We start from the raw sequence: 21851 nt of genomic DNA, 5'->3' as shown, positions 1-21851 counted from the left end.
GGGATATTAATACTCAGTAATTACTGGACAGATGACTGCAATAAAGGCGGGAGGGGGTGGAGAATGGGGAGGGATGGATATTAAACAGAGGATCTTAAGCATTACTGTATAACTGTGACCTGGAGTGGTTTGAACTCAGAAGTGTTAGGTCCAATATAAAGCTATTACTCTTGTGAGACTGTCATTCCTCCCCAAAACACTACTGTCAATGATTATATACTGGCTTTATCATTGTCAATTTAGTAGCTTTGAAACATTTTGAATCCCCAAGTGTTTCAAGTGGAATAAGTGGCTGTAGTTATGTAATAAAATCATACTCAAGCTCATATTATCTGTCACAGATAATCAGTTTTAAATTGACATCAAACTAGCCAAGACTTTTTTATTTTTTTTAATTACAATTAAGCTACTATAACAATGACTTTTAATATTTAATATGCTCATTGTAGAAGTCCAGCTTTTAATTATTTTCATGTCAGCCAGTACCACCCTCTCAGCTGCTCTCTGTAATGGACAATTTGCTTCATTTTGTGTTGTAGGTCAACAGTGGGGCTTTAATTTCCCTAGCAGACATATTAAGGACCCAAGGATGTAAGAGTTAATCACTCTTAAATGCATACCTTGATGTATCCTAGGTTTATGAAAGACATCAGGCTGCTCTATGATATATATACTATGAAATGCTATGTATTCTAGAAAATGGACTGATTATTGCAATTTGCTTAATGCATTTTTACTTTGGCTTAGCTAGACAAAACAAAACAAAAACAACCAAACACCCTCACCCACCGAAATCATCAACAGTCTCATTAAGCATTCTTAAACTTTAATAAGTATTCTCCTATTCTGAAAGACAGCAGCTGTCAGAAGCAAATTTGAGGAAGGGATGAGACAGGAGAGTACACACACATACAAATAAGCTGGCACCCCCCATAAGAAAATACAAATAATAATAAAAGAAAATCCCAGGTCTTATCCCAGGTACATGTCGATGTATGTAGATATCTGATTCCTAAGGAGTGAATGAATTCCTTGTTTTGCTTTGCTTGCACTCAGAGCTTTTGCTTTACCTAGTAAACTATCTCCCACTTGTACCTCTGATTCTTTACCCCATTTCACCTGAGGAGACTGATCTAGCAGCTGTGTGGTGCTGAGCACCACAGGCTGAGCTGCCTGCTGGGTCCAAAAAGGACCCAAATATGGGCCTTGAAGGGTTTGAGACAGATGACAGATGATGACAGACTTAACTGAGTGTGAAGTGTACAGAAAAAAATTATAAATGTTATAGCTCTTTATCTGTTAGTTGGTGGGCTTCTGTGCTTGCTACAGGGATTGCTTACCTTACTGTATGTAGCATTCCATGCTTATTAGTGGCTGCTTTCCCTTCTGCACTTTGCCCCTTATCATTTTGCTTTGCTGTGCCTGGGAATATTCTGATAACAGCCATGGCCATGTGCCAGGGCTGGCAGATGGCCAAGGCATTGCTGTTGTTCCTGTGCTGCTGTAATGGACAGGCTGCAACTCCAGAGTGAAGTCTAGTCAGAGTGACTGTGACCTGTGGATGAGTCTGTGTGGGAGCACATACACTTCAAAATGTCTGTGGCCATGGATAAGTCCACTCCAGAGCAAATACAGCTCGAAGCACCTGTAGCCATGCAGAAGTTCATGCCATAGCAAGTACACCTTGCAGTATCTGTGGATTAGGTCATGGAATAACATCTCAAAGTGGCTCTGGCTGTGGATAAAAACATGACTCAGCAGGTGACTGAAGGGACCTCTGAAGGGACTGTGACATATGCAAAGGGGTCAAACCGCAACAATCGGGAAGCATTTCTTTACTGTGAGGGTAACAGAACAATGGAACTAAAGAGGTTACCTAGAGAGGTTGTACAGTTTCCATCCTTGGAGATATTCAAAAGCCACTTGGACTGTTTTAGTGGATGTAGGCATCCCTGCTTGAGCAAAGAGGTTGGACCAGATGACTTCCAGGGGTCCTATTCAACCTCAACCATTCCATGATTCCTAGAATCTATAATAATAAAAGCTTGTAAATATAGAGTTTTAGCAGTTTTTAATAACATTTTTTTCTATTAATTTAAACTTTATTTTCACTGAAAATTAAACAATAAATTGGTCTGAGATGGATATTTAGTCACACTGTTTCTCAATAGTCATATGTTTGCTAAAAAGAAGACTTAGAGTTGCTGAAAAAAAAGTCATACTGTTAAAGCAAATTTACTCAATCTACAAGATGTTATAGAAAAAGTCCTGGTCTTGCAGAAGAAAAATTAGTGCAATCAAAGGCTATTTGCTAAGGAAAAAATGCTGCAAACCAGGAAGGATATATCTAGAGAGCGGGGCCAAAGGACAGTCAGTTCGATGTCTGTGATAATGACAGCTATTCATCTGCCTGATTTGAAATCCTGAAAGCCCAGCCAAGGGAATTGTCTTTAAAAAGTGGTTTGGATTGACCTATATTTAAAATACAACCTTACACAAACATATCTCAACCCAATGAGAATTATTTTGGAGCACATGAAAGATTAAAGTTTTGGTTTCTTTCAAAAAAAGTAAGTCAGCAAGGGAGTGCTGATGGAATTGGAGATGTTACCACTTTCTTGCTTATTATTTATTTCATTTACTTCTTTTTCAGTCTCTGTGGGAGACCTGTACTCATATTTTTCTTTGCAAGAAGCTATTTAGACTTCTGTCTAAAGAAAATACACTAATACTATTGCTTTATTTGAGTAGGTGAATGTTCTTAATCTCTTTTACTGCTGTTATACTTTGAATAAACTATTAAATATTAAGTAGAGTTTAGGTGTCTTATCTGTCAGGAAAGAAAAGTAACCATCAGGCTCTTTCTCTGCTCGTCTGCCTGTGTTTTTTTGTTTGACGACAGTAGAAGTTCTTAATTTGCTGCTGATTTTTGTATCTAATTAGGTTCTTTCTTTGTGGATGGATAAACAAAGGAATAGATTTACAGTTGCTGTATTACAGACCAGAGTACTAAGCATTTTTTCAAAAGGAAGAAATAATGAAAGCATTAAAGAAAAGGATAAGATTAAGAGAGAAGAATAAAAGGAAATGAGTAATTAAATGACAAATAGCCTCTGTAATAATAGCCAGCTTTTACATCAAGTAAAATATCTTGTGTAATAAGCAAATCCCATACACAGTGAAGAGGCAGAAAGAAGAAATCCCACAGACTATCTACAGATATTGTGAAGCAGTTCAGTGATTGTTCCATATCTATGAGCAATTCGTAAGAGACACTATAATCATGTGAGAGAAAAATAGAGAAGCACTGAAGGTCTGACCATAGTTTCTGAATCTCACCATCCACTTCAGTGTTGGGCAGAAAGTAGCTCTGCTCTGTAATTCTTTGCCTCTGATATGGTTAACTCAGTGAACTCAGTACTTATTCTTCAGCTGACAGATGGACCTATTAAAAGTTTTCACTGCCTTACTCTCATTTTAATTTCCAAAATCCAAAATTCCCCAAATACTCATAAACAAATTCACTGCCTAAAAGTTCTTGACATTCTGGATTCTTCCTTTACATTAAAGCAACAACAATAACACAGATCTTTGATGATTTCTGATAAGCAGAATGGCTAGCAAGTAACCTGGCAAATGGACTATAACAAGCTTCTTTCAAATATGCTTTTTTTTGTCTCTGAGTATCTGAGTATTTAGGTATGGCATACAAAGTTAACAGCTTCATGGCAGTTAACTAGAGAGATCACATAAAAACAAACAAACAAACAAACAAACAAACAAAAAAACAAACAAACAAACAAAAATACTGAATGCCCTCTAAAAATAAATGACATAAATAAGTTGTGTCAGGAACAAGTCTTTTATATCTCAGGTAACATACAGAACCAGAGAGTAAGAGAATAAAAGGGAGCAGCCATAATCTGTCATATACTTTTGGGAGAAAAAAGATTGTCTAATTGTACTGGGTCTACGTAGCGGGGAGGCTGCAGGGATTCTTCTGTGAGAAGAATCCAGAAGCTGCCCCATGTTAGATAACGGCCAGTTTCAGCCAGTTTCAGCTAGCTCCAAAAGGGACCTGCTGCTGGCCTGTACCAAACCGTTAAGCCATGCTGTTCATGCCTCTGTGAGACCATTTTTAAGAAAGGGGAAAAAAATAAAAAATAAAAAATAAAAAATAAAAAATAAATAAATAAATAAATAAACAGCAACAAAAACCTGCTGCACAGCAGCTGCTGGGAGAACAAGGAAAAGTGAAACCCCAGACCCCAAGGTCAGTGCAGAAGGAGGGCAGGAGCTACTTCAGGGCCTGTGGCGAGGCCCCTGGTGGAGCAGGCTGTCCCCCTGCAGCCCATGGGTCCCACAGGGAGCAGATCTCCACGCTGCAACCCAGGTGGATGTGGCCTGGAGGAGGCTGCAGCCCATGGAGAGCCCCCGCAGCCGCAGGGGTCCTGGGGGGAGCTGCCACCCATGGGGGACCCGTGCTGGAGCAGTTTGCTCCTGGGGGATGGACCCCATGGTACGGAGCCATGTGGGAGCAGTTCTTGAAGAGCTGCTGCCTGTGGGAAGCCCCCACAGGCTCAGTTTAGGAAAAATGGCATCCCGTGGGAGGGACCCACGTGGAGCAGGGGCAGAGAGTGACAGTGAAGGAGCAGCAGAGACAAAGCATTAGGGACTGACCACTGCCCTCATTCTCCGTTCCACTGTGTTGCTTTGGGGGAGGAGATAAAATAGGGTTGGGCAGTCCCCAGCATGTACTGGTGCCTGGGGTTGTTCTTCCCCAGGCTCAGGTCTTTCCACTGCTCCTTTTTGAACTTTATGAGGCTCCAGTCGGCTCATTTCTTCAGATAGTCAGCATCCCTCTGGATGACAGCATGAACCTCTGGTATATCAGCCACTCCTTCCAGTTTTGTGTCATCTGCAAACCTGTGAGGGTACAGTTTGCCCCATATCATTAATGAACTTCTTTAACCAGATTGGACTGAGCATTGACATCTGGGGTACACAGCTTGTTTATGGCCTCCAAGTAGACTTTGTTCCACTGATCACCACCATCTGGGCCTGTCTGTTCAACTAGTTCATTTCAATGGGTTTATCCAGACCATTTTTTCAGAAAATTATCCTCCTTCTTGTATGTGATAGATAAATGATGATGACAATTAAAACAAACAAACAAACAAACAAAAAACCTATTCTGCTTAGTATCAGAGGGTGCAGACAGTGCTTTGAACAGAACATTTTGTATATTTTTTGGCAGATTCTGCTCAAGAGATACTGGCTTTCCAGTGCTTAGATAAATGCTTTAGTTCTTGAGGATTAAGCAGAGGGGGTATATCACAAGAGTTTTTCCGCATGAAAACTGTCAGTTAATGTGTCTTTCTGTGGATTTAGTTCATTTTCTCTCATGAAGCATTGTAGACTGGAAGACAGGTCAAACATATATGAAAAATATATGTTTTCCTACTTTTTTACAGTTACAGTTTTTAAGTTAAAGGAAATCTCATTTGTTATTACTTCATCTCTCCTTTTCTGCAGTGAACTTTTCTCATCTTTTCTCATCTTTCCTTTTCTGCAGTGAACTTTAGTCAAAAGCAGTATGGCATGCTGTTTTATCAAAGACAGATATTACAGACTCGACTACAATTTTCAGTTAATCATATGAGAAAGAAAAGAACTGTGAGGTTTCTTCTTCAAAGCATCTTTTTTAAATTATTTATTTCTTATATTTATAGCTCGTAAACCTGATCCTACTTAAGCTTTCCCATGTGACATTAGTGTCCTCTGCATTCAGAGGCTCTGTATATCATCGGGGTTTTACCCTAGTGCTTACATACATCCTTTCTGTGGATTAAAAATAGACCATTTTACTTAATGAACTGTAATATCTTGTCTCATCATAGTTCAAGTCAATATTTTCAGTATAACTTCTAGTTGCTGAAGTATCAGATATTTTTATACTTATTTCATATTGGTTAAATGCAATTATCTATTAATAATCTAAAAGTGTTTCAGAGGTCAATTATGTATATACATATATATGTATATATATGAAAAGGAGGAATGTAAATTCTGAGGCAATTTGGTTAGGTAAAATATTTAGTCTTGTCAGTCTTAAGATTTTTTTTTTTTTTTTTCTTAATCTATTCTTAGAACAATGTTAGCAGTTGGTAAATCATCAGAAGTAGGTATCCAATGGACAAAAATGACAGTGCAAGATAAGGCATTACAATGAAGAGGTAAATATTGACAAAGTCAATTTTAGAGGAAAAGTAGTTTTAAGCTTTCACTTAGTTGTACATTTCTTCTGTAAGCCATCAACAGTCATATAGCTTAGAATTAGTGCATTCTCTCTAGCCACTATATAAAGCTAATTAGACATGAATAGATCTAAAAAGTTGGACAGGAATTAGGGTGATAGAAAAATACCACCTGTTTAACTGAATAACTATACTCTATAGTTCTTTACTATAGTTCTATACTCTATAGTACTCAAAAAAAAAAAAAAAAAAAAAAAAAAAAAAAAAAAGTCATTGAAAGTTTCTGAATTAATCAGGTCTCCGCAGAAATTTCATTCATCTAGACATGACAGTAATTTGACCCTTATACTTCTAAATTCAATCTTGCTATTTAAAATATTATTTGATGACTGTGTCCATAGAATTTTCAAAAACAACCAGGTAGCTCCTTTCTTACCCAAAGACTTCATAAAAACAGTTTATCAGGTCAACTTATCCAGCAACCTAGATTACAATATGGTCGAAATGAAGAGAATGAGGCTGTCCAGTTCAGCTGAAGAAGCTGCATAAAAGAGGTGAGACATCAAGTTGTCCATGCATTTCTCCTTTTTATAGAGGGAACTCAGAGCTACTAACTCAGATCAAAATATCTACAGTTAGAGAGGCTGAGTCATATTCCCAGTCCCCTTTGATTTTCTACATGTTTACAAATTCTGAAGTCACAGAAGATAAATGCCAGGTCTTTTGCAAGACCCAGTGGGCTGTGCAAAATGAAGGCAATTCTTAAATTCCCAGTGGAAGCCCTAAACCAAAAGACATTTGCAATTTGACTTCAATACACCAGAAAGGAGGAATGAGACCCCCACAAAACTCAGTAATTGCTTTCTGATGCGGTGGTAAAGTTAGCACAAACCTCCTACATAATAATGAAACGGGTAGGGTGCTTGATCTAGAAGCTATAGGCCAATGTTCTATTCCTCTCCTGCATGAATACCCCAAATATGTGTGTGGCTTTTTTTAGATTTTCTTTCCTTTTCTTACACTTCCCCTGTATTAAGGGAACTTACAATAGGACCCTGCTGCTCTACTTCAGGCTAAGGGAAAGATTAAGTTCACTTTCATACCTAAAGTACGTCTTTGGTGATAAACGGTTGTGTAAGCCAAAGAGCATTTGTTTTTCAATAGTACCTTAAGTTGCCTGAATTCTGTCAAAATTATTTGAACTGATTTTTCCTCCATATCTGAACATAACAAACACTGTGATTTGAATTGCAGTCTATTCAACCTCACATAAGTTCTATGTGAGTTCAAATTTAAAGTCTTGTCTGTGTGATGAGTGCAACAATATAAGGTATCCATTGTTTCCTTCCTATAAAATAAATCAATAAATAAATTCAAAAAGGGTTTTTAGTTCTGGGGGGAAGATTGGGGGATAGGAGGTAGGAGGAGAAAAGGAAAATGCAGCACGATAATTAAAGAAATTGCTCAGAAATGAGAAAGCTGTACTCAGTTCCCTCATCTGCTTCAAGGTTCTAGAGTCCATATCTCCAATTGCCACAAAAATCTTTAGTATGTTCAGTTCTGTTCCTTTGTTTCAAGTGGAGTGCCCATGTAGCCTGGATTAACAGACTCAGAAAATTGACTCAGCCCTTCACGAACTTGAATATTAAACAATATGTTGGTCTTTTTGTAGACAAAAAAAAAAAAAAAAAAAAAAAAATTACCTCCCACAGCACTGGTTGTTAAAATTTGCAGAGAAGAAAATCATAAATATTTTAAAAGTGAAAATGAGAATATGGAAAGCTAGACTAAAATTTTCAACATATAATTCTTTTTTTTTTTTTTTTTTTTTTCTTCTTAAATGTTCTGCAAATGCAATGACAGAGAAGAACATAACATATAAGATGCTTTTAACAACAAAGTTTCTATTTATTTTGATAAATCAGTACAAAGTTTACATCTAGTCTACTAAGTGGTCCAAAACTTCTCAGAATTTCAGGTAAATTTTTCACTTTTCCAGGTCTTATGCTAGGGTTATTAATGGCAATTTTGTTTTGTTTACTTTACTTTACTTTATATTTTATTTTAGTAAAGTAAAGTAATGTTAGCTACTAGTCTGAAAATTAAAAATTAAATTGGTCTTTAAAGGATCAATTTACAAGTGAACTTTAGTGCCTGGCCCATTTCAGAAATTTGCATCCATCATCCATCAGTGTTATTTGCAGTCAGTGGTAAAACCAGAAGTTAAAAAGGAAACAGTATATCCATGTAAAATTAATTAAGTTCAGCCATGACCTCATTACATTGATGGAGTGTACTGCAGCTACCTGAAACCAAAACAAATTTATTTTGATTGCATATACTTCAGTTTATGAAAACAACATATCTCACCCAAGTCACAGGATTTGAGGAACATATATATGGCTTTTATTCCAAAGTTCAGCTTGCATTTATATTATGAAATGGAATCTCTCTTGTTCCTTTTGAGTCTGTGACACAAGCATTTGATTTGCAATGAACGCTGCATGATCAGTTCTTTGGCAGAGGTTTCATTTAATCGGATTTAATTTTAAAGTTCATGTATGTATTAACATAAGTATTAAAACCATCAGAATACTCTCTACTGACACCCTGAATCCTGTTAAAAAACAAACAAACAAACAAGCAAACAAACAAACAAACAACTATTAATCTCAGGGAGAACTTGGTAGAAAATATTTTTTTTTCCAGTTCACTAAAGCATTTGGAATTTCAGCAAAATTCCTAGACGGCAATGATATATGATACTCTGACTACAGCCTTAGAATTACTAGTCGCTGGGAACATGAAGTAAGAAAGCATTAAATCCTTCATATAAGGGATTTAATCCATGTCTTCTACATCCCAGATAAATATCCTTTCTACTAGGTTGTTCTTCTGGGATTTCTCTTCTTCACTTTTTCCTGCCAGAAATTCTATCCAAGAGCAGGGAAACCTTTCCAAAAGTATTTAATTGAAACCAATTCAATGCAGCAAAAAGGCATAGTTGGAAGAAAATTGCATTTTCAGGGGACAAATTCACTTTATTGAAATATTTTTGGTTGGCTATTGCTCACCAGCTCTGAGACTTATTTAGATTATTATATGCACAAATTTCTTACTAGCTTAACACAGAGAGAGAGAAAAAAAAAATAAAAAAGGAAAAACAGAGTGAAAGAAAAATCCACTGGGATGTCACCGATGCCAGCAGTACACTTTGCTCATGAACACAGCTTGCCGAAATAAATTTTGCCTCTGGTTTGCAATGCATGGCTCTGTGTTTTTATCATTTTAAAAACATTACACTTGATATTGACTTGTACACTGGGCATGGTATGCAGATAAATTCATTTTAAGTTTAGGTTCCTAACTAGATCTTCAGAAAAACGAGAATGAAAATAAAAGCAAACAAACAAACCAAAAATCAAACAACAATAACAATAACAAACATAGCCTAATGTTTAAAACAGAAGATGAAGAAATTTAATTGTAATCCTAGCTCTGCTAAACATTTTTTGCAGTGTTCTGGATAAATTACTGATCTCCTACTTCCCTATCAGAGGGAACAACATATTAATACTAAACACAGAAAGGTGAGATGATTCATTTGCCTCAGAGCAGTAAAATATTAATCTGTACAATCCTGTAGAACTATAATGTGATTTTCAAAAATAATTTCACCAAGAATCGAATAGCATTAATATGGCATTTCTTACGTCTTTAAAATGATACTTTTTTTTTTTTTTCTGTGAAAGTAGAGCTTAGATTTAGATGGGAGGCAATGCTATTACAGAAGATACTACATCACACATAGTGTCATCTTGTCCCTTAACACAAAAATACACTGACATAATAATTAATGAATTATGTAACTACTATAACATACTGAGAAGTGTTTTCAAATCAAATTACTGTAATTTACATCAGCATAGTTCCAATAATCAGGTTATATTTTTATACATAGCAATGAAAATTAATGCAGTGCTGTTGTTTCTCCCAACATCAACAACTTTTGCAATGGTAATGACTAACAGAAAATAAAGTGTACAACTTGAGACTGATAAATATTACTTACTATATTTTGCTGTGTAATTCTAGCACTCAACAGCCCTTCAGTTTTTCTTTTAACACTTGCAGATTATGCCAGGACCAAACTGTATGCTTATCTAACTTGTTGCATATATGTGGGATGTGTACAAAATCAGGAGGCTTTTTATAAGAAACACCTCCATTACGTTTAGAGTAAATATAACACGTTTATAATTGAACAGTGTTTTGCTGTTGTTTTTTGTTTGTTTGTTTTTCTTGTTTGTTTATTTTAAAGATACACTAAGTGAAGAATTAAACCATCTTTGACTAGTAGTATTGCTCCGACATGGAATTTCCTTCTCTTGCCCTGATTTTGAAGAGCAGTTAATATTGTCTTACCTCTGACAAAACCATTCTGGAAACTAGAGTATCTGAAATTACATTGAATTATTTAATTGTGTGGACAGCAAGTAGTTAGTATCACTTCTAGACTGATCAAATTTCTAGATAGGCATTATTGTTCTATCTATGTCATGAACAGAAACAATTACCAGGCCAATAAAGCAAGAGGTAGTGTTACATAGGATTGAAATAATGATCATCACATTGACCTGGTTATGATACAATTTAACTTTCTCTTTTGCTTCTTTTCTCTTTAATAATTCAGACCACCTTTTTCTACATTTTCTTGCTTATGTTCTGACTTTGCGGTCTTTATATTCTTGATTAAGTGGTATTGTTAACATGTTCTTTCTGACAATATTTAGCTGCTATGTTAAAAACAGCTTGCAAACAGTAGTTCAAATATACCCTGCAATGCAAAATAAAATTATCTATAGGCAAATATATTCTAAAACTGAAAAAACAGTTTTTGTTGTTGTTGTTTGTTTTTTACTGGTGACCCTCGAGGCTTTCATAATATGCATGTCTGCATAATGGGCAAATGCAGTTTATTGAATTCTTTACTTTTCTGTTGAGAAAATACTAGAATTCACAAGAGTTCACGAAAATATTTTCCACAATGAAAACGAACAAATGCATACTAGAAATAGAAAACTGCGGGAAACTATCATAATGGCAAGAGGTGCAGAAGGGAGAAGGAAGACAGGAAAGAGAGTCTAAAGGGGATGGAAAGAGTAAAAAGATGGAGAAGAAGGTGGTGTGTATGTTGAGGGGGGAACAATTCCTTTGAACAGAAAAGGATTTTTACTCGTGTTATAACTCTCATATAAAAATGTTCCAGAATCTTCAAGTAAAGAAACATTATAGATCTGTGTTGCTATCTGTAGCATATTATATAAGGGTTATTATGTTCTTTAGTAAAGGAAAAAAAAAAAATCTTTATCCCCATGCATTTTGTGCTACTTTTTAGTTTCTTTTCTGGTTTCTATCTCTCTTGTGTATAAATAGATTTCATGTTACATTAAAGTCATGGTGGAATTTATTACCACTGTTATTTTCATTCTGCTGTAAACTGAGTTTACACAATCCCCTCCTTTACAGATTTCTTCATTGCCCTTATCGTTTAATCTTCAGGGTCTGGTTAGTTAGCTCTAATCCATATTAAGCTATTTCCTGTAGTCTTTATTTTTTCAGATTATTACCATTTTCTAAACCATTTTTATACACTGAAAGTTTCATACTCTTACTGATATATTTTATGGTAAAATAATCTGAAAGGTCCTATCAAGATCAGACTTTATTCTTCTGCATGCACATTCAGGCATCGAAGTATTATAGTCTGCATTTCTAGAGGATGAGCACATGAAAATAATTATTAGATCTAAAAAAGTATTTTTACAAGTGTTGTGTTAAACACATTTTACAGCTAAATAAAATTGTCTTGGAACAAAGAGTAAGAATAGAACTGACTGTCCACTCTGTTTAATGGTAGCTCCCCTCCTGGGTTTCCTTGGTTCCTTTTTCAGCTGTTACAGCAGTCTTAAAACCAACTCCACTATAACTCTAGGCAGTTTGACTGGACACTATCTTGTGGTTCCTGTTGTCATGGGGACTACAGACTACTGTTTATCCACTTTGTACTCAGCAGTATTACCACTGACTGTTAATCTGCCAAGTGCATTAAAGAAAAGTGTTTAGACACAGTAGAGACTATGTACTTTTATTATTAAAAAAAAAAAAAAAAAAAGCCACAGATATTCATCAGAGATGGGAACTGATTCAAATCTGAATTACTAGGTAACCACAATTCACATTTGCTTCCTGAATTGTTATTTAGCATATTTGTCTTAGGTTTGTTTTGGTGCTGGTGCTGGTGGCGTTCTGTTGGACTGAAAGCTTGACCTGAGACAGCAGTACATGCTTGCAGCTTGGAAAGCCAACTGCATCCTGGGCTGCATCAACAGAGTAGTGGCCAGGTCAAGGGAGGCGATTCTCCCTCTCTAATCTCTTCTCGTGAGACCCTATGTAGACCCTACGTGAGACCTGCGTTCAGGTCTGGGGGACCCAGCACAATAAAGGTTAGATGTTAGGAGGAAATTCTTCACTCAGAGGGTGATGAGGCACTGGAATCAGTTGCCCAGAGAGGTTGTGGATGCCCCATTCCTGGAGGTGTTCAAGATCAGGTTGGATGGGGCTTTGAGCAGCCTGGTCTAGTGAGTTGTGTCCTTGCAGATGGCAGGGAGGATGGAAACAGATGACCTTTAAGGTCTCTTCTAACCCAAACCATTCTACATGTATGATTCTATGATATTTTATAGCCTTTATTCTATGGCATTTCCCTCTTTTTTTTTTTTTTTCTTTTTTTTTTTTTTTCTTTTTTCCCCCAGAACTTTAGTCATTTTAAGTGACATATATTGGCATATTGACATGATTCTCTGAAAGGCATTTTTAGGTTTGTCATTGTGTTAGGAAAACTCAGAATTGTAAGTACCTTTCTCCCCATGCAAAAAGAAGATGCTACCTGTCTGTGACTTAGAAATGCATACCTGAGAGCTGGAGAAGATGAGACACAGACACTGTATCCACAAATAGGGAGCTAGAGAAGATTTATCCCAGATTATTGCAAAGTCATGTCAGAGGAGAACTGCAAGGTAGTACAAGAGATAAGAAATGAAATGCTGTTTGTTAAGCCAAGAAGAGATGCACCATTGTTTGGTCTCACAGTGGCAACATAGTAGATGCCTAGAGAAGAATCATAAGAATGGGACAGGTATGGATTTTTTTTTTTTTTCCTGGTTTATCATCTGTTAAGAATGTCAGATTCTGCAAAAGAAAGGGGATTTTCTGAGGTGGATGTGTCTTTGTCTGTTCATGTTTAATAACACTTTCTTCCATTAGTTTTTCCAATATTTCTTTTGGACTCCATTAAAGGTTTTGGCATCCACATCTTGTGACAATGACATCTACAGTGTAATTACTGATTATATGGAAAAGTAACTCCTGATCTTTGTTCATAAACAGTCAGTTAATTTATTCTGATGAAATAATAATTACCTCCAATTCTTGTGCTCTTCACCACTTTCATATGATTCATGATTTTGAAAATCATCATGATGATTAAAAAAAAAAAAAAGATTTAAAAATCATTTCATGATTTTAAAAATCATCATTAAGTCAGTCTTCTACAGGCTCCATGCTCCCTTTTTTTTAAAGAAGCTTTCCATATCTCTGATCATCCTTGATGAAGTACCTTTTCAGTTTTCCTATATCTTGAAGTTGTAAAAGAATAAGCTTGAATAGACCTTCACAGTTACAGACGTGGACTCATCATGGGTTTAAGTACGGGTAAAATATTGTTTTCTCTTGTGTTTGTTAACCTTTTTATAATAATTTTAACATGCCTTTTTGAGTTCCAGAGAACACTGAGCTAAAATTTTTAAAGCACTACTCACCATGACAGAAAGATCTCTTCCTGAATGGTAATAGCTAATAGGTCTCAGCTTTGTGTGTATATATAGTCAATGATTTTACCCACATATTTATTTTTTTGTAGTGGTCAACACTGAATTTCATCTGCCATTTTACTGTCCAGTTATTCAATATTGTAGATGCCCCAGAGACATTTCACAGCTGATAAAACTAAATATATCCTGAAGGATTTTGTACTTAATTTTTAATTTTTGTTAATTTTGTTAATTTTTAATAATTGTTAATTTTTGTCAGTTTACCACATGCTCCCTTTTCTAGATGATTTATAAATCAATTGAATAGGACTAGGAAAAATCTTCCATTTTGGAGGCTGGTCATTTTTTTTCTCATCTCTTAACTAGGTATTTATCTATGTGGGGATCTAACATCTCGTATCATGACAGCTTCATTTACCTTTCATAAGTCATTTTCATTACTTCGACATGATAAGCTCTGAAAAACATACCTGGCTAAGGAGGGGTAAGAAACAGTTGTTCCACAGAAGATCTCATGCAAGAAGCATCCTCCAGCTATTGTAAGATGGCATTAGATCTACATTCTCCAGATCATCTGGAAAAAAATAAAAATAAATGATAATCAACATCCATCCCCCACAGAAAAAGATGACATGAGATTTTCCAGGCCATGGAAGACTTGGATCATGTGCTACTATTATTCCTATATATGTAACTAAGAGAATGCCCAACCCGTAAGCAGATTCATGGCACAGATCTTCTAACAGTAAGAACCACAGAACCAGCTGCTAAGAAACAGATAAGAAACTGAGCCATTGTCAATGCATACTGATGAGAAAACATGGAAAACATTCAACCATGCCACCAAAGAGAATATCCTGACTAGTTTAGATTAAGGAAATCTAAACTCTCACCCAACTAATTTCTATCTTTGTTTTGTTCCATCCATCATTTATACAGTAGCTGCTACAGTTTCCTCTGCTCTTCATATAACCAGTAGCAATTCATAGACTGAAGGGCATGCAAGCTTTCACAGTAGTAGAACATTTGCTAATGTATTCTATGATCACAGAAAGTAATCTGTTTGCTCAGACTTTAGTTTTGCTCCCAGACAGTTTCTCATGTTGTTCTGAGAGCAGAAGTCAGAGAGCAAGATCAAAGAATATTTAAATGTGGTTAATAAAAAATGCCTAGTTTAGGTGGTTTGCATTATTTATCCCATCCTTTACTCAGTCTGACACAACTCCTGGGTCATGGTAAAGAGTTTTTACTTTTCATCTTCATGGAAAATTGAGACTAAATTTTTATTTACCCATTGGCAACAAAATACTGCTATTTATCCCAGCTAATGAGGGGGAAAAATAATGTGACAATTTGTTACTTGAAGATAAGAAACAGTGAAGGATTCTTTCTCACTTTTTCTTCTCTGTGCCTGTTGTTTCACATTTGATTTATGTTCTTTACATTCCTTCCTTTCTCTGTTTAGAACAAGAACAATGGAGACATATGACAACATATCTAGCAAGAGGCAAGAATAAATACCAGGCATTTACATTAATAGTACCAGAAAGAATTTACAGGAAGACAGGATACATGAAAAATACTGTCAACCTGGATAAAAATGCCTATAAATACACATGTACAGCTCTGACATTTTATTCCAGTGCATGACTCAATATAACCCTGCAACAATGAATGCCCTTCTATTTCAAAAATGATCAAAACATTTTCAGCTGAATTCTGATATACTTATTTCAATTTAGTAAAAGTTTACTTTGACAAGAAATATAGTGACTTGGAACAACTTGTGGATCTGTTAACTTTTCAGAATATATGGAAGCATCAATCTGAAAATTAATTGCCAGTTAATTGAGAAACCTCACTCTGATTCTTTTATTTATCTGTTTCTTACATCTGATTTCTACTTACTGCAGAATAAAAAGTAAAGTAAAAAAGTTAGAATGTTCATATGATACCACCACATATCAACTAGAATGGCTATAGCTTTGCTTAAAAATAAATAAATAAATAAATAAATAAATAAATGCAACCTCTAATGTATATCTCAAATAGTGGAAAATATACCCTTGTCTCTTCTAACAAAAGAACTTCTAGACCTTGCATAACAACATTTTTAAAGGTTTGATTTTATGTAGTGAGAACACCTTCACTGTACACATTTTGTTTAACATTTAGATGTTTTTAAAGCAGTGTTTCAAAGAGATTCTAAATGTGATTCTGTGTGACAGAACAGGTGGAGCATAAGATGACTCACAGCAGAACAGAGGAAAGGACTATCAAAACCAGGATACTTCCTCCAACAGCTTCTTACACCAGACGTTTCAGAGGAATAAAATAAATAAATAATTCACTAGCTAAATGTGTGAAATTCGAGTAGGAGAGGTGTAGTAGGGAGTGCTCTTTGTGGAGCTTGGTTGGGTTCTTTTACATGTATATCACAACCATGATGAGACTGATGACCTTTACAACATCATCCGCAGTAGGTTATTCAAAAAGCCTACTGTTCAGACGACCACTTTGACCTTCCCCAATCTATCTGCTTTGATATACTTTGGAAGCAAAAGGCAAATATACTAAATAGTCTCTTATCCACCCATGCTTTCATATAGGGAGGTTTCCATTCCTGTCTCTATTTTGTGCTCCAGGCACATTCAACAGCACTGAATTCCACAGTTCAGATGAATTCACAAAGCAGATATTTACCAAAAATAAAAACAGAAAAAAGATGGAGTTACACATACTTGAAAACAATGAAAAGGACAGATACAAAATCAATAATTAAAAAACGTGTATTACAGAATTAAAAATACGTTTACATATACTCATCAATATATTTATTTGTAAATGACTGAAAAGTAATATTTATAGCTTTCTCATAGTTTATACTATGTTTATGCTATGTTTACATAGTTTATACTTTAGATTATTATTTCAGTACTATTTAATGGCCTGAAATACAGGAATGCAGTGTTTGGAATAATAGACTACCATAAGAATACAAGGGTGTAATTCACTGAAAGAACTTGGCAGATTTCATAAACTAGGATTCAAAAGGTTGATTGTTTTTTTGAAGTGCTGTAGAACTCAGAGACTGAAATATAGCTGGGCATCTAGTGGAAAGCCATTTATTATTATTTACAATATATTCCAAATATTTATCTGATCATATAAGGTTTTTCCAAAAGTAAACTTCCCCATATCCCACTTTTGCCAAGAACAGCGTAACATAGGCAAGTAATAACACAGATGGCTTCTTCTACATAACTCCATTAATGAGCTAGAATAAGGGCATATATGCTCAGAATATAACTGAGCATATATTTGCATATGTATGATAGTTTTTTTATTTACTCGATACTTTGTCCCTTTTCAGATATCATCAGTGAGTAAGACAGGTCTAGCTGTGAGGGAAACTAGATTGAAGTTATCACACCTCACAAAAGCCCTGAATGGTAATAACTTTTTAACATTAATAATTATGAGTTGCAGTTAAAACTCCAGGTTAACACATTTACAAATTATGGCAGTGAGAATCCCAATGTACAGCTCTGGTGAAGTACTGTCTGTAGCTGAGAAACAGCCAAAAGTTGAGACTCTTTTAAAATGTACCTATTATCACTGAAAATATTTTTTATTCATTTTTGTTAGGAAACAGTCTCTGTCTTCAAGCCATTAAAAAAAATAAAAATACAAAAAGTTTTTTTATGATTTTGTTTCCACCATTTTTTAACTTCAGAGGCCATATTTAGATATCAACCCAATCAAGGTTTCAATGACTTATCAGTCGATGACTTATGCCATTTCTTTACCGCATTCAATAAAACATAAAATAAAATAAAATAAAAAATTCTAAAATTATGGTAAAAAGGCTTGAAGTGCAAACATTTTGAGGATATGATATACCTACTCAACCTGGTAGGCAGAAGAGATACAATGTGTCCAAGAGTCATGAAGAATCTGCAGTTTTCAAAATGTGCAAAATTGATCTTTCTTATCTCTCACTGGAGTTAAAAAAATTGGCCAGGCTTCAGAAAATCTCTTTGGATTTTACATCTGAGAGAAAACAAGTAAATGCATCAGCTTTCTTATTTTGCACAAATACTTGTCATTTCAAGTAACTTGTCAGTTTGCTAGTCCATTTTAAGAATGTTGCTGTATTGATGAAGTACCAAAAGAAGTAATCAGGAAGAAAGATAGTTCCCATCCACAAATCCCTCAAGAATGTCACAAGTTGATTCTACTTTTAATGTTTTAATATGTTTCTAAATGTGAAATAAAAGAGTAGGTCTGCTGGGAGAAGATTCCTCAGAAAGATTCAAAAGATACCCAAGCTTTTCTAAACCCTAGAAGGTTTACAGGGGAATAATCCATTGTTAAAAGTGTAGAAAAAGTTGTAAGAGTTGTATTATTTTTAACCCTATATGTATTTTATAATCCACAGCATATGTGGTATTGAATGACATATTCTTTAAAATAGTGGAAGGACTAAATGCAGAGGTGAGAAGCTTAGATGAGTGCTATTTGTGTGGAAAAATACTAAATAAGCATCCTGCTTTTTAAAATCTTGTTGCATAGCAAATTAATGATGTTTACTCTGCATATTTCATATGAAATGGACATTAATTACCCATGCATGCTTTAGCGATTTGCAGTTCACATGGCAATACTTATAAATAATCATAAGAAAATGCTTGGGGAGATTCCTTCATTTGACAGAAAGAATCAAATTTCTGCTCTCAGCTGATAACTTAGGCAAGAAGTGCATCTGGGAAAAAAAAAAATTAAAGGCTAGAGAGATGGAAGAAATAGATGTTGGAGAACTATTATATACAGAGAAAAAGTTAAAGAACACATTCTTTTTAGCTGATCAAAGAAAACAGAATTGTCTTGATTACAGAGAGTATGGTATCTCTGGAGAGATGAAATAGTGAATATCAAAGGACGAATACCAAAGGACTCTTTAAAATGGTATATGCAAAAAACAAACAAACAAACAAAAAACATTGTGACCCCCAGATATTGAAGCTGTACACAAAAAGATTAAATCAACTTCCTTGAAAAATAATAGTGTTAAACATTTAGAAGAAACTTAAGTAGTGGATTTCTCATCTCTTGATGGCATCAAATTATGAAAATGTTTTTCAGGAGGATAAACTTTAATGAAAAACAGCTAGGAAAAAGCTACTGAATGGAAACTTGGTATATTGGGATTAGGTTGGAAAATGTTATGTTCCATTCTGTTGTTAACACTTCAACATTTCCTAAATACATTTATTGGTGAATTATGTGAATAATTTGAATATGATGGTGTCCTGGGATAGAGCTAATTTTCTCGTAGTTGTTGCAGAGCAGTGCTTACACTATGTAAAGATCTTTTCAGCTTCTTGTGCTGCCCTGCCAGGGAGGAGGCTGAGAGTGCACAAGAAGCTGTGAAGGTACAGAACCAGGACAGCTGACCCAAACTGGTCAAAGGAATGCGACGTCATGAGAGGCAACAAAAGTTGGCTGGGGAGCTGGCATTGCCTGGGGCATTGGTCAGCAGCTGGTGAGCAATTGTGCATTGCTTGTTTTGTATATTCTTTTGTCATCATTATTATATTTTTCCCTCCCTTTTCTATCCTATTAAACCATTTATATCTCAACCAATGAGTTTTACCTTTTTTCTGATTCTCTCCCTCATTTTACTGTGTCAGGAGAGTGAGCAAACGGCTGTGCAGTGCTTTCCTGCCTCCTGGGTTAAACCTCAACAGATGGACAATTTATCAGAATTTTCTTCCCTATTCTACAGAAATTTATGTTTATTTAGAAGTCTTTCTGAGTTTTGTCTTTCGTAATCATAACTATTACATCTCAGTGCCTTCCTGTTTTTCAAGGTATTACATTTGTAACAATATCAAAATAAATGTGTCTTTATCACCACAAACAGTTATATATAAAAGAATATTTGATAGGATACTTTCAGTTAGGTATCCAACCACAATTACAGTCAGGGTTAGATTTACTTTGCCAATGTCATCACCTATGCCAATATTATAACATGGATATATGTTTATAACACAAATTAAGTAGTTTTTGAAAGACTAGGTAATTTAAACTTAATACCTCATCATAAAGATAGGCAAATCAGAGAAAGAATAATGAAGAAGACATTTGTCTCATTTTAATCTAGCTCTCTAAAAGTTATTTTATGTTATCATTAGGTTCTTTCTTTAGTTATTGTGGCCAGGAAAATCCAGAGAACAGTTTTTTTCCTGTGTGTTAATACCTTTGGATGGGATGACTCAGCCTCTGGAGTAGGCTTGTATACCTCTGCTATCTGTGAAAACTTTTGGTTAGACTGGATACCTGCTTTTATGTAATTAAATATAGGCAAGATGAATGCCATCTGCAGCACTTCCTACTTCTTACTGTCTATTCAGTGTTGTTTTGATAGTACATGCCCGTGGATTTCTATTTCTCTTGGAAATCCATACAGATCCCAGAGCAGAAACTTTGTCAGCTGTCCAGTTACTTTTCTCACCAGGAGTGGAGAAGCCTCGACTTCTCTACTCAGTTGTCTCAGGCCACACATCTACTTTTCTGCTGTTGTGGGATATTGGGATCTTTGGACAAGACCACAAGGTTTGAAATGCTTATGTACCCCATAAGCATTTATGCTTATGCCCCAGTTGTGAGAAAAATGCTAACTCCCTCTTTTTAAATAAAAGATGGCCAAAGATATTACATTTTTTTTTCCTACCTCTGCTACACTCCACTTGCAGATTTGTGGTTGAATTGCTATCTCATACTGCCTTTGCTACTATCTTCTTTGTGTCCAAGCACTCTGTTAATAGTGCACTGTTAACAGTGCATCCACGGCAAGCAGTGAGGCTTTTTACCAGTGATGTGAGGGGGGCTGGAGTCACACCTGGCACTGTGACTACGTATTTCTGACAGAAATTGTTTGAGTTTATTTAATAATAATTAATAAATTAAATAATAAATTAATTTCAATAATTATCAAAATAATTATTGAAAAACATTTTAAATTTTTAAAATTATTAAAAAATATTTTCTCTCTTTATTGAATAAATAATTACTTCAACTAGAATATCACCAGTGGACCAGACAGAAAAACATCTTTCGAAAGCACTCTTCTGATTACTTCAAGCAATTTCATAGGGTTATGTTACCTCCTAAACTGGTATTAAAATAGCACCAAAATATTTTGTTTTGTTAATAGAACTGATTTTAATTGGAACTGACTTTAATTCACCTACACAAACAAATAGATATGCAAAAGTATGAAAACAAATATATATGAAAATATCTCCTGGAAAATCCAGATAGTCAGAAAGTGATTTGTTTCACTTTTAGAAATGATTTTAAATTGGCCAGATTATATGTTAACCCTGTTTTTGTACCCTACCTTGTCACTAATTCAGATTATTATATCTCTTACCCTACCTATGCTAGCATCTAACTGTGGTGGTTTCACACTGATGGGCAGCCAAGCTCCACCAAACTGCTCCATCACTTCCCTTCATCAAAAGAACAGGGAGAGAAAATACGATGAAAAAAGGATCAGGGGTTGAACTAAGGACAGGGTGATCATTCACCAGTTACCATCACATACAAAACAGGCTCAGAATAAGGGAGATTAATGCAATTTATTGCCTATTACTAATAGACTACAGCTATTAGAACTAGAAATAAGCTAGAA

The 21851-nt window shown here is 35.2% G+C and overlaps 1 long non-coding RNA gene across 1 annotated transcript in view; it reads right to left on the bottom strand.

The window, feature by feature from the left end:
- The window catches only part of LOC311442848, a 49160-nt gene that overhangs the window by 4486 nt on the left and 22823 nt on the right, over window positions 1-21851 (bottom strand). The window contains exons 11-12 of the long non-coding RNA XR_014696898.1: window positions 14620-14723; window positions 1877-2029 (exon numbers count right to left, since the gene is read on the bottom strand). This is a non-coding gene — a long non-coding RNA (uncharacterized lncRNA). The remainder of the gene's footprint in view (window positions 1-1876; window positions 2030-14619; window positions 14724-21851) is intronic.

The sequence above is a fragment of the Aythya ferina genome (genome assembly GCF_964211825.1).
Source record: "Aythya ferina genome assembly, chromosome: 1".
In the NCBI taxonomy this organism is placed as follows: domain Eukaryota; kingdom Metazoa; phylum Chordata; class Aves; order Anseriformes; family Anatidae; genus Aythya; species Aythya ferina.
This window is presented reverse-complemented; position numbering and strand designations above follow the sequence as displayed.